Source organism: Leptopilina heterotoma, unplaced genomic scaffold (assembly GCF_015476425.1).
Source record: "Leptopilina heterotoma isolate Lh14 unplaced genomic scaffold, ASM1547642v1 Lhet_180, whole genome shotgun sequence".
NCBI classification, from domain to species: Eukaryota; Metazoa; Arthropoda; class Insecta; order Hymenoptera; family Figitidae; genus Leptopilina; species Leptopilina heterotoma.
The window spans coordinates 1,640,545-1,655,053 of NW_025110897.1; the positions used below are offsets into that span (position 1 = coordinate 1,640,545).

The window sequence follows — 14,509 nt, forward strand, 5'->3', positions numbered from 1 at the left end:
TGCGACGAGCGACGAGCAACGAGCGAGCAAGGCTGGCAACATTAGCATTGCTGACTCATTAAGGTGCATTTATATAAACGAACAAAGCTTCGTTCAATGTTCAAAGAGGGGAGAAAAATAAAGAATTCTACAAATTTGGCAGAATGGAAAAGTGTTTTCGCGTAAATGAACGTAAAGCAAAGCAGGACCTGGACAATAACGATTTATATTCTTTCTCTCGTGGATTCAGATTTATACTCGATTTGGTGTAGGACTATGCGGACTGCATTTTAACAGATAAAAATGATCATCAGAAAGTAGAAAAATTCGAAGGGAACAGGTTTCTGTGAGCGAGTATATGAGTGTCGTCGCTCTTCTCCGTCTGCACGCCGCTTCTCTCTCCCTCTCTTTCTTCTTCCCCTTCGCCCAGTCGCAGTCGCTCTTCTTTTCCTCCTTTTTTCGACGTCTCTTCTCTCTCCTCGAAGAGACGCTGGTGCACGCTTGACCAGACGAAACGAACTACGGTTGAGGTCAGGGTCGTATCAAACTGCACGAGGGCCCTGGAATTCCCTGCCTTGCCATTGCCTGCCTGCCATGCCGCAATACCTGGCTCTCTAACTTTGCCAAAGACTTAATGCTATCTGCAATTTTTCAGCGAGAATATAAAATGTGCTCTCTTCTAACAATTCGTGCACTGCGCTCAACTGCGCTCTCCGTTTCTCTCAGTCTCTCTGCGAACGTGCCTTTATTTTCTCCCTCGCTCTTTTCGCGGTATTTGCATTCATGTGCCGAGGTCAGTGACACGCCATCGATTTTCTCGAGTTCCCGAACTCCATCGTTGAGACCTTCCACAAAATGTAGAATATACTTACAATTTCTTCGAGACCGAGTCGAGTCGTCTACATTTCGTGCATTTCACTTTTATTCTCTCAATATAATAATTTCGGTTCAGCCTATTGTTCAATTATTATTATTCAAAAATTAACAATCAAAATCAGGATTGCCACAGGTCAGGGATTCCGAATTTTTACTAAAAGTACTGGAAAAATCAAACTTTTACAAGAAGAAAATTCTCAATACAAAACCCTTCATTTCTTACATTTCTAACAATAATTTATTTTTAAATATCTAACTTAATTCTTGAACAACTATCATAAAATTATTACCTAAAAATTATTTAATGAATAGTTTTATACTTAAATATTTCAAAATTAATTGAATTCTAAAAGAGTTGCGTTTACCATTTTCATAAATAGATCAACTTCAAATTTTAATTTTATAAAATTTCTATTTTTAATATAAATTTAAAATTTTTAAGAAATTAGATTTTTGACAATTTTTAATAATTCAAATTCTGAAAGTTAAATTTTTTTTAATTATTTAATTAATTATTATCAAAAATAGTGGATTTATAAAAGAATTTTAATTAAAAACAGTATAAAAAAAACTTGAATTTCGGAGCAATTACAATTGATTGGAGAAATTCAATTATTTTCAAAACTAATTCAATTATATTCAAACAAATTTTTAAATTCTCGAAAACATTTCAATTATTTTTATAAATAATAAAATTCTTTTCCAAAATTCAATTATTTTCAAAAATTTTCTTTCATTCAATGTTTTTCAATAACTATTTTAATAAAATTTTTAAAAAAATTCAATTATTTAAAATAAATTTTAATAAAAATCTTTTAAGGAATTCAATTATTTTTATAAATAATAAAATTGATTGCAAAATTTCAATTTTTTCAATACAATTTTAATCGAATTTCTCGAAAAATGTAATTATTCTTAAATAATTTATTTTAAAATTCGTGAAAAAATTTCAAATATTTTAAAATTTGTTGATAAAATTTTTTATATTCAATTTTCAAAAACATTGCAATTATTCAATAAATTATTTATTTTTATATTTAAATAATATGAATTTTCGTAGAATTTTCTAATAAATATTGATTTTAAAATAAATTTCAGTTAAAATTTTAGATTATAATTGAATATTAGAAGCATTGTAGTATGAATTTTTAAAAGGTCAAAAGAAATTTGACAGGAATTTAATTATATTTAGAAATTCTTTATAAATTTCTTTGCAATAATTCAATTATTTCATAAATAATAAAATTTTTTTTAGAAATTCAATTAGTTTTATAAATATTGAAACTCATCGCAAAATTTTACTTTTTTTAACACAATTTTAATCAAATTCCTCGTTTTATTTAATTATTATTCGATATTGTAGTAAAATTCGTGAAAAGAATTCAAATATTTAAAATTTATTCGATAAAATTCTTTTCAAGGATTCAATTTTAAGAAATATTCAATTAAAAAATTATTTATTTTTGTCTTTAAGTAATTAAATTCTCGCAGAATTTCTAATAAAAATTAATTTAAAAATTAATTTCATGTAAAATTTTAGATAATAATTGAATATTAAAAGCATTATAGCATATGAATTTTTAAAAATAATTAAATTTTGAAACGATTTTTTTTTAAATTATTAAAATTTTAGATATTTTCAAAAAATTTCTTCAATTCAGTGATTTTTAATGTCTACTATCTAAAATTTTCTAAAATAATTCAATTATTTAAAATAAAATTTAATAAAATGAATTTACTTATTTTCATAAATAATAAAAATTTCACAGATCATTAATTATTTACAAATTTTTTTCTAAGTTTCTTCGCAATAATTCCATTATTTTCATAAATAATAACATTTTTTTAATCGAGATTTAATTATTTTCATAAATAATAAAACTTTTTCAAAGAATTTCAATTATTTTTAATATACAATTGAATGTCAAGAGCATTTTACCACGAATGTTTAGAAATAATTGAATAATAATAACATTTTTTACAGAGATTAAATTACTTTAAAAAATAAATAAAATATTTGCAAAAATTATTTTCATAAGCAATCAAACTTTTTGCAGAATTTCAATTATTTTTAATAGAATTTTAATCGAATTTCTCAGAAATGTAATTATTCTTAGAAATTTTATTAAAATTCCTCGCAGAAATTTATTTATTTAAAAATTTATTGATAAAATTTTTATGAGAATTCAATTTTAAGAAACATTCAATTATTCAATTTTATTTAAATAATTAAATTTTCGTAAAATTATCTAATAAAAATTGATTTAAAAATAAATTTCACTTCGAATTTTACATAATAATAATTGAATATTAAAAGCATTTTAGCATGAATTTTCAGAAATAATTGAATTTTGAAAAGGTTTCGAATTAAAATCTTTGAAAGTCTGAATTTTTCATACTTCTAACAATTCTGTAGGTAGAGTTAATTTTTTATAAAAAGTTTAATTTAATTTTCTTTGAAATTAGTTAAAATCTTTATTTTCTAATATTAATTGAAGAATTATCGAATAATCGAAATTTCGTAAAATTGAATTGTTAAGAAATGGATTTGAAAGTTCTCAAAGAGCTTTTCATAAAGAATTGAAAAGAATTTATTGAATATGAAGAATTTTAATTAAAAATTCTAGAAACTAAATAATTGAATTGAAAAGTAACAATATAGTATTTTAATATAAAATAATGATTTTATCACTCGTTAATCTTTATAATTATTATAAGCTTTGAATTTGAAATTTTTGAAAATCTTAATTCTTAATTTCCTATGGAAAAATAATGACAAAATATTTACTTTAAATAAAACTATTGATGTTTTTGAATAATTGTACAGTTAAAGAAATTCGCAAATAAAAGTATTAGGACATTTATTCATTTACTTTATTCATAATAATTTTCAGAGTAAATCAGAATATATTCTTCAGGGTCAGGGAAAAAGTCAGAATTTTGTCTAAAAATCAGGAAAAAACAAAATTAAATTTTTCTGGCAACCCTGAATTCCGATTTCAACAAAATTACACAAATTTATTTCTATGAAAAAGATAATTTTTTTCAGTGCATTTATCGCCTTCGTATGCCACACATGTGAACTTCCGCTTGAAAATCGGAATAAATATTTATATATTTTGCTTCCAAATAAAGCCGAATATTTGGAAGAGTTTGCATTTGCATTTTGTTGTTTGTTTTGAAATTGAAGAAAAACTCTGCCCTCTAAATATTAATAATACGAATTTCTCGATGATAATAATTGTACATAAATAGAATGGAGATTGCGGTGTAAATTATGGATGAATCGAATGTCACTTAATGAGATTTAGACAATGGCTTCCAGATAAGTCAGGGAAATAAGTGGTCGCGTCGACCAAACATTAGTAGATATATCCATCAACTATGCGACTGAGCTGACGGGTCTGACTGTTCGTCGCCTAGTCACGTCTAGTTATAGAACACCGAATCCACTGATTTGCCTGGTGTCTGTGTCAGTGTCTTTGTCGGTGTCGGTGTCGGTGCCATCCCGTCCAAATACATCTATCTCCCCATCCATACCCGTGTGGAAAAATATTGTGGCAGTCTAGAGTCCAATGATTTCCCGATTAGCAATCATCAAGTCCGTCTAATTCTAGACGGTCCATCAAGTCCCGAATCAGTGACTTAACAGATGGGCTTATTAGAAAAAATCTAAGTCAAATATGTCCGTCTAATACGGTATTATTAAGACCGTCTAGATTTTGTCTATGATGTTATATGCGCATGCGTCGATGTATGCCCAGCTGTTAAGTAACATGGCGCCTAATGGCGTCGCGTCGTTTGGCGTCGTTAGATCAGTCAGCGTATGGTACATTTTCTTTGTGAATTTTAGAATTCGTTGTGGTTTCTGTTTTATGTGAATGTTGAATTTTATGTGCTATGTTGTTGCTGTTTTCTGTATAATTTAATTTTAAATGTGCACTGGAAAAAATAGATTTTGATGTGTTTCTATGTGTTTTGATTAGTCGGCTGAAGCTAGCAGTCGTACTCAGCATCAATCTTTAGGCGTCATCTACAAATATGCCTCTCCTTCAAATTTAGTAATACTTAATGATTTAAAAAACCATCGAGTATTGTTATTTGTGAATCAATATCCACTAAATAGCAAATTTAGTAAGTTTTTATTTATTAATTTCATTAATTAGTGGTTGACGCCTAAAGATTGGTGCTAAGTACGACTGCTAGTTTCATCCGGCTGTTTTGATTAGCAGTAAATTTTATTTTACAAAAAGACTACTATCTCCAATGCCAAAGATTGGGAGGGACACAAAGCCTTACGCTTAAAGAAAGTTGAAGTGAAAAATACAGAAAGTTAAAATATTTTTTTATACTTTTTATGTAAAAAAAAGTCATTAAAATTATTTCAAATATAATTAAGTCTTATCATTCTAAGAATAGTTGTCGTAACATATAAAGGGAAATTTGGAATAGACGTATATTAGAATTTACTAGCACTGCTGATCAGACCAGAAACGCTGGTCTATTCTAGACGATAGCGTGGAAGTTTCGTTTCAGTTCTGAACAGCCGCTCGACAAGACCGTCTGCCCTGGGTCTAGAAAGACGTTAGACAGTCTATTAAGCGCTTGGTCAGCGCCCTAAAATTTTTCCACACGGGTATCAAATAATGTTTTCTCATCTATATACCATAAAAGTAGAGGCAAAATTACAAATCAACCCACATGGCAGAATATTCTTCAGGAAGTTAGCTGCAAACTTTCCGAAAAATATGTGGGCATTAACTTTAATTTTTATAATAATTTCTATGGAATCACTAGACAAAAATTAAGATTATTATTTTCATTCTGAATTCGGGTTTTAATTTGAAAATAACGAGATTATTTCTCCGCCGAGAAAATTGTTCTTTTCAATCAAGTTATAATACTAAAAATCACTTATCTTCTTACTAGGGTTTCCAGATGACGTCTTTAAAAAAGTAGAACGTAGGGCTGCAAAAAAGCGAGAACATATGGTTTTGAAAAAGAGGATAAAGATAGCAAATTTGTCTTTTTTATTGGGGTGTAACGATACAGCTGCTATCAAAGAGAAATTTCTTTGAAACAACACTTTTTTAATTCTACCAGATTTCTCAATTTAACATTTTTATTTTGGTGAAACAAATACATTATTGCAATTTCTACGACAAAAATGTGTCTAAGTGAAAACCAAATCATTTGTAAATCATTTTGAAAAAAAATCTCTTGATGGTCTATTTGAATCTTCTGTTGTATTTATTATCAATTTTGTAAGGATATAATGTATTAAATATGTATTTTAAAAATCTCGAGAGTTCAAACCTATTATAGTGTATACTTTATTATGCACATCCCAATGGGAAATGCCAGTGTAGTGCCGATGCTCACCACTGGCTTAGTACTCAGACGATTGTTCGGCGTAGTCTAGCCGAGCCTCGACAATTAGTGCTGGCGCAGTACAGAATTTTTGTTTCGCCAAAGCTTGGACAAGCCACGGCGGCAAGTGCTGGCTGAGTATAGAAAAATTGTTCACAACGCTCTTTGCCAACATTGCTTTTTTGACATAAACTTGAAAAAAATTATAAAAAAAGTTTATGAATGTTTATAAATATAAATTTATTGAAAAAAATTAATATTTTACTTTTCAGTTGTTCATTTTTTATTCTTGTCAAATTTAATAATAACAATTTAACACAATTGTCTAATTTTGTAAATAATAAATTATTTAAACAAATTAAAATTATAAACAAAATTTAAACTTTAATCTCAATAATAATTTGGTTCCTATTAAAATACTATTATACTTCTTACTATGAATAAAAAATTATTAAAAAATTACCACGTAATTTAAGAATTACGTAAAATGTTAAATGCAATAAGTAAAGTAATTTAATTTTTAAAAATTTAGTTTAATTTATTTTATTTCAATTTATTATTTCTAACGTATCCCTATTTTTTTCTCATCTTTGACTCAATAATTGTATGTCTGAATGATACTGAGATATTAAAATTTTACTGCACACACGTGTCGTTAGCATAGTGGTTAGAGCGTTAGTCTGTTAGTCCGTAGGTCGTAGGTTCGATTCCCCTCGTCAGCAATTTTGTTTATTTTCATAGGTTTGCGATATTTCTAGATTCCAATCGTCAGGTACTAAAATATGAAAATCTAATGCACACTTACTGTAATTGTTTATTATTTAATTTTTAAATGTTATAAACAATTTTTTTCTACTTCATTTACTATATCCATATTGTTAGTCTCCATCTTTAATACAATTTCTTTAAGAAGAGAAATATTTTATGAATAATAACTATTTATTAATATTATTTACCATTTTGTTGTTAAATTATTTATAATTATTAATTTACGACTAATTAATAACAATACGGCATTTATTGCGGCAATATTCTCAGCCAGCACTGGTCCAGTGCTGCGCCAGCGCTGTCTGGCAGCACTGACAGACAGTACTTCGGCAGCGCCGGACGGCGTTATCATCCCAGAGTTATGCCAGTGCTGGCTCTCAGCCTTGCCGCCAGTGCTGCCAGTGCTGGCGCAGTACTACGCCAGTTGTAAATTTCCCATTGGGATGTTATGCATGTACTTTTTGAGCTAAGCAGTTTGAGTAATTAAATAAATTTTATGTATCGAATCCTCTGATTTCTATCAATAAAAGTATCTTATTTTTACCGAATAAAAACTGTTTCTTCACAAAACCTTTCATTGGGAGGGTGGGATACAACACTACTGCAAAAAAAAGTATTTCTTAACTTAATACATTTTGGTATAAACATTTTTTGCTTATTTGTTTACATGTTTATTTAGAATTCAATTTTACAAAATTTCTATTATTCGGAAATTCTTTACTTAAATATATATAGGATTATAAAATAAAAACTCTAAATAGTTTCTACAGAATTGTTAGTTAAAAATATAAAATTCAGATTTTCAAAGATCTTGATTATAGAAACCTTTCAATATCCAATTATTTTTAAAAATTCATAATGCTTTTTTCAATTATAATCTAAAATTTTAACTGAAACTCATTTTTAAATCAATTTTTATTAGAAAATTCTACTAGAATTCAATTATTTAAATACAAAAATAAATAATTTATTGTTCTTAAAATTGAATTCTCATAAAAAAATGTATCTGCAAATTTTTAAATAATTGAATTCTTCGACTAATTTTAATAAAATTTTTAAAAATTTTACATTTTTGAAAAATTTGATTAAAATTTTATATTAAAAATAATTGAAATCTATGAAAAGATTTATAATTTATGAAAATAATTCCTAAAAAGAATTTTTTTTTGTAAATAATTAAATCTCTGTAAAAAATTTTACTATTCATGAAAATAATGGAATTATTGCGAAGAAAATTATAAAGAATTTGTACATAATAGAATTTCTGTGAAATTTTTATTATTTACATGAAAATAATTAAATTCATTTTATTAAAATTTATATTAAATAATTGAATTCTTTTAGAAAAGTCGAGAGAAAAGTGTATTAAAATAGTAGATATTGAAATTCATTGAATTGAAGAAAATTTTGGAAAATACTTAAAATTTTGCTAATTTTTAAATGAAACCTATTCAAAATTCTTGTATTTCTAAAAATTCATAATACTTTTAATATTTATTTATTATTTGAAGTTTTACTCTAAATTAATTTTTAAATAAATTTTAATTAGAAAATTCTACAAGAATTATAAATTCAATTATTTAAATTCAAAAATTAATAATTTATTAATTGAATGTTTCTGAAAATTGAATGCTAGTTAAGAATTATATGAAATAAATTTTAAAATAATTAAATGCTTTTCACGAATTTTAATATAATTTTTAAGATTATATTTTTAAAAGAAATTCGATTAAAATTTTATTTAAGTTTGAAAGTTTACAATTAGTTTTATTGTTTGTGAAATTAATTGAATCCCTGTAAAAATTTTATTATTTATGAAAATAATTGAATATTATTGATAAGAAATTTATAAAGAATTTCAGATAATTGAATTCCTGCGTGAAATTTTTATTATTTAAGAAAAATAAAAATAATTTAATGGTTTGCGTCTAGAATTTTATTAAATTTATTTTAAATAATTGAATTTCTGTAGTCATTTGTAACTTCTGCAAAATTCAATTTTTTTTATTAAATTAAAATTTTTAAGAATAATTATATTTTTCAAGGAATTCGAATAAAATTGAATTAAAAATAATTTTGAAATTCTGCGATGATTTTTTATTAATTATGAAAATAATTAAATTTTTAAAGAAAATTATACCAAGAAAGGTATCTTAAGAAGCAAAAAATTTTAGGTTATGTGTATAATTTTTGGAGTAAAAATATAGAATGAAAATCAATTACACTATTAAAAATTATTGAAGTTCAAGTCTTCATCACATCTAAAATATTCAATAAAAACTGGTTTTAAATTCAAATAATTAAAAAGAAACTTTTAATGAAAATAAATCTAAGACAAACATAACCTATAATTCATTTACTTTTTAGGAACCTTCCTTGGTAGCGCGTCACGTATTAAAAAATTTAACAAATTTTGCAGAAGAATTTGAATTATTTAATTTTAATAAAATAATAAATATATGAGAAATAAGAAAAATTACTTCATTAATCCAGAAAAATAATATAATTCTTATTTTTGGGGGTATAAGTCATTTTTGCAACGTTATATTTAGGGGGGGGGTTGGTAATTTGCAACCAAATGCAACGAAGGGGGGGTGGGGGTCAAAAAACCCGAAAATCAGTGTCACGTTATTTATGGATGATCCCTATAAAGTAGAATTTTTTGTAAATTTTATAATATGTTTAATAGAACTAAAATTAGTGACAATATTAATAGATTTAAAAAAAATTTTTTTGTAGCTATTAAAACTCTTCCCCCTTTTTGCCCCACACTCGTAGTAATAATACATCTGTCAGGACGAAAAAAATACCAAAGTTCATTAGAGTCAATACCTGGATGAAGCCATGTTTCAGAAAAAATAAAAATGTTAAATGGTACAAGGGAAATGTTTTGTGAATTTTTGTCCGGAGACATCTAAAAATATTTGTTTCGTTTTAGTTAAATAAAATGATTTTAGTTAAATTATCAGGTGTACAATCACGACAATCAGCTCGTTAAAAAAATTCAGGCACTAAAAAGTGGGGGTAGAGAAAATGGCAATTTTATACTTGAATGAAAATGGCAAATTTGACGAGATTAAGATGTTTTGACGAGAGGTGATAAAAGAGGTTAGAATGTGCGGCTATTGTGTGTTTAGAAAAGACAGACACGTGGCCGTCTCGGAAAATGCCGGGCGAGAGCGATACGAGAGTGAAAAATATTGAGAAAGAGTTGAGAGGAGGCTCTCTCACAGTGGGGCGCTATTCGCGAAAAGCGTCTTGATTGGCAAGAATACGGTCCTGTCTAAGGCGGGGCTCGCATATATTGAGAACCGCGAAGAGAGGCGAGCGGTTGAATCGGATTGGATTGGGTTGGGGCGCAACTCGCAAGCAAGCGAGCAAACTGGTTTGGTTTTGTAGGGCTTGCACCACTGCACCGCTCTTTCGGCGAGACAGTCCAATTTATGCATTACGGCTATGTAGGCACTATACGCTATCAAAACCCTGTGCCCGGACTTTTACAACCATTCGGCATCATCATTGCAATAGTTTCATTTATCAAGTGCCTACAGACTCGAAATTCACTATAAAACAAAAAAATCGGTAACAAAAAAACGAATCCGCGGGAAAATTTGTTAATTCTTTTCAATTTGTTCAAGTTTGTTTTTTTCCGTTCTCTCGAAATTAAAAATTCTTTTCCACCAAACGAGGAATCATCGATGCAATTCACTGGATTCACTCGATTCACTGGATTCACTGGAAGATAAGAAAACTGAAGGAATATACGTAGCAAAGGAAGTATCATCTATGATCCGCGTGTGTTTTTTCGAATACGCGTCTACTGATAAAGTGTCGATAATATGAATTGCACATTCTCGAGGAAAAGGTCGTGACTCTTTGTGTTGTTGTTGGTGCTGGAATTCACTGCTGGAAAATTCGAGTCTTCAGGAAAATAAAAATTCGGTTAAGGTATTTTTCTCACTATTTGCAAAAAAAAAGAAAAAAATTGGCAGCGCGCGCGCGCTCAGTGCATGCATTCGTCTATCTGTAGAGATAGTGTGAGAGTGTGAGTGTGCACCGGTCGGCGGCCGGTTGCTTGGCCGTTGGCGGCAGATTCCGCACAAGGTTATGACAACAGATATCACAAGTATCACAAGTGTGCGAAACAGTGCAAAAACCAACGAGAGATCTGGAGAGAACAAAGCAATTTTGGACTTTCTTTGGGTGAGGGAAATATTTAGATTGCAAAAAGAATTCTAGAATTGAAAAAATTAGTTTTGCGAATTTTTTTTGTCGGACGCCGCTCCGAGAAAGCGGGTTAACGCCTGCTGCCAGCGAAGGCAGTTCGTTGTTCGCCGAGTGCATATTGCATAGCGAACTTTTTATTCTCCGGTTTTTGCACGGGCCAATCAGAATTCGCGAGGGCGCTCCAAAGAAAATGGCAAACTTGTGACGCTGGGTCTTTGCGCGTCGCTTAGTGAACCCCGTAGTTCGCGATCACGTTGACGTCTGTCGCCATTTCCTCAACAGGAGGATTTCGCTCGATTATTTTTTAAGGTAAAAAGGGGAGAAAATGAGGGCCGCAAAGTCGCGATTATTGACGGAGGAAATCCGACGATTTGCCGCATGATTTGTTTGTCGAAAACGGTGACGAAATTTCGCGAGTGTTGCTGTGTGATATCGCGCCACGTTTCCGCTATCAATGCACAAGTGCATCTTGGAGCCGGCCACCGACTTTCTCCGGATCGCGTGTAGAAATCAATACAAGTTCACTCTCGTTGGTCCTCCGAAAATAAGGAGAAAATGCATTTTCCGTTTCTTGTGTTGACTTTCTTTGTCAAAAAAAGGAACGAACTGAGGCTGGCTCTCTGGTCTTTTTCTACTTAAAGAAAACGAGACGTTCTCGCCTCCTCTCGAGTGTCATCGGGACAAGTCGAATATCTTTGCTGCTTTGGACTCGTTAATTCCAGTGTTTTTTCCGTTCGCTGCTTTAAATCTTATCGTTTCACACTCTCACGATAAATTCACAATATTACCGATATTTTATTTTCATTCATAAAAAGTTCACTTTTATGACAATTGCAGAAATTATTTCCCTCCCCGCGATATGAATATACTTACAACAGGTGTTTTTATAAATCGAATTTCCATTTTCCCAAAAAGCGTAACTTTTCCCTATTTGCATTCGATAGGCACATAATAATTAAATACAGGTAAAATTTTCAAAAATAAACTTTTTACAAAGTTTACATAACCTCACAATTTTTTTTATTCCCACCGTGTTGTTGAGAAAGAGCGTTCAACAAAAATAGTATCTACTCCTCACAAAAAAGTAAAACTTGTTTAAATTAGGCACGAATTTTTTTTTATTTATTTTTTAATTTTATTTATTTACACTAAACACAATTTAAAGAAATTAAATTTGCGTTATTTCACTTGAGAAAATAGTTTTGCAAAAAATAAAGTTCGAGTTTGAGAAAAAAAAGGTGGAAATAAAAAGTGAATTTATTAAACAGGTGTAGGTTACAAAGAAAAAAATTCTGTCTGACTCGGCTCTGAAAAGTGAATGGAGCAGTGCGCTCATCTCTCACAGATGGCAGCACCGTGTTGTATTAGTGTCGAATATAATTCCCTGACAATTGTTATTTTCAAATGTCAACGCTTTTAAGTTGAATTGTGAAAAAAATAAAAGTAAATTCCGATAAAAGAGAGAATGTGATCCGAAAGTCTTGTAAAAGAATCATTGGAACGAGAGTTTTGATAATTTATTGCCAAAGAAAGATTAATAAACTTGAAAACAAAATTAGTAAGTAATAATTGAAAAATCATTTTTTTTTCTCTTTATATAAATCGCTCATGATATAAAACACATTGCTTTGTTTTTTTTTATTTCGAAAATTATTTTCTTTTCAAAAAAAAATAAATTTCGGTTTCAAAGAACGAATAAATTTATTTTTTATTATTTCAAAAAAGAAATTTGCTTAAAAGAAAATTATTTTAAATAATAATTTTTAACTTGGTTATCTTAAATAACAAAACATTGTAATAAAAAAAAGGTTAATTTGAAATGTTTAAAACTTAAAAAAAATTTCAACTTTTAAATAAAACAAAATTTATTTATTTTAAAAATTGAAAGCATTGCAATATTGAGTCACGCAATAAAAAATAATTTCCGAAATTTTTAGTTTTCTTTTTTTGATTTTTAATGTTGTCCGCAGTTTTGTAAAATGTCAAAAAAAAATATTTCGTTTATTTCTTGGAACTTAATTTTGAAAAAAAAAATATTCACTATATATAAATAAATATTAACAAAATAATTCGAATCCGTTAAAAACTGAATAAATAAATATACCAAAAATAATATAAAATACAATAACAATAAAATTTAAAATATATAATAAATTAAATTTTAATAAAAAAAAAAAAAAATCGAAATTACAATACAACTTGAAAAAAAACAATTTTCAGTCAGATTTAATTTGATAAAAAGAATTGATTGTTTTAGTTTTAATTTCTCTAAAAAAAATCATGTAAGATTACCTATTTTTTGAAATAAAAAATTTACTGGCTTTGTGAAAAGTGCATTAAAAGAGAAAAATTAAATTTTACAAAATATACAAAAAGGAGTGCAAAGGTTACGAGAGTTACGTGAAAATATAAATAGTTATATAGAAATAATTTAAACTTATTTGCAAAAACAATATTTTATATTAAATATTCCAATGAAGCATTACAGTAATTTTAAATAAATATAAATTCTTTTGACATCGTGTGCACAAAAGAAGAATTTGCATAAAAATGAGAGAGGAAACTTACTGAAACGGGAATTAATTATTTCTGGCTGAATGTTTGAAATATTGCCGCGTGTGTCTTGTTTAAAAATTTTTAACTTTTAAGTTACATGTCCTTTTTTGCCTCTCTTTAAAAAATCTTTCTGTAAAGAAATAAAAAAATTTTTTAATTAATTTAAAAAGACATTTATAAAATAAATTTTTTTCTGCTTAAAAATAAATTAATATTAAAATTAAAATTTATTAATTAAATTAATAATATAAAAATAATAAATGTAAACAAAAAAAAAATGAAATTTATAAAATAAATTTTTTTAGTTAAAAATAATATAAAATAATAAATGTGTAAAGTAAAAATGAAATTTGTAAAAATGATTAGAATCAATTTTTGTCTTTTTCTGTTATATAATATAAATTTTCATTTTTTAAAATTTTATTTATCTATAATTGTATTATTTTTCATTTTATTTTCTTATAAAAGTTTAACTTGGCACTTATTTAATTCTGGAAATTAAATTTTAGTTAAACATTTTTTTTCTTTAAATCTAGCATAAAATTTTAAAAAATGAAGTGAGATGCTGAACACTGAGTGCAAGTTTTGTTTTTATAAAAAATATTTAACGTTAAAATTTCATTTCTAGAATTAAGTGGGTGCCAGTTTCAACTTCATTATTTTATTTAATTAAGTTCAATTTTATGTTATGTTATGTTCTTAAATAAATAAAATAAATAAAATAAATAAAATA

General features: G+C 27.4%; 1 protein-coding gene across 14 annotated transcripts in view; it reads left to right on the top strand.

Annotated features, from left to right (window-relative positions):
- The window catches only part of LOC122500001 (heterogeneous nuclear ribonucleoprotein R), a 117,110-nt gene that overhangs the window by 45,118 nt on the left and 57,483 nt on the right, over positions 1-14,509 (top strand). For 10 of the 14 annotated variants that reach the window (XM_043608649.1, XM_043608654.1, XM_043608656.1 and 7 more), the window contains exon 1: positions 11,391-11,529. The exons of 1 other annotated variant lie outside the window; for it this stretch is intronic. The gene's annotated coding sequence lies outside the window, so the exon portion shown is untranslated. Of the gene's footprint in view, positions 1-10,346; positions 10,942-11,055; positions 11,197-11,389; positions 11,530-14,509 lie in introns of those variants that run through there. 3 more of the 14 variants (XM_043608651.1, XM_043608652.1, XM_043608650.1) reach the window with 3 other exon arrangements.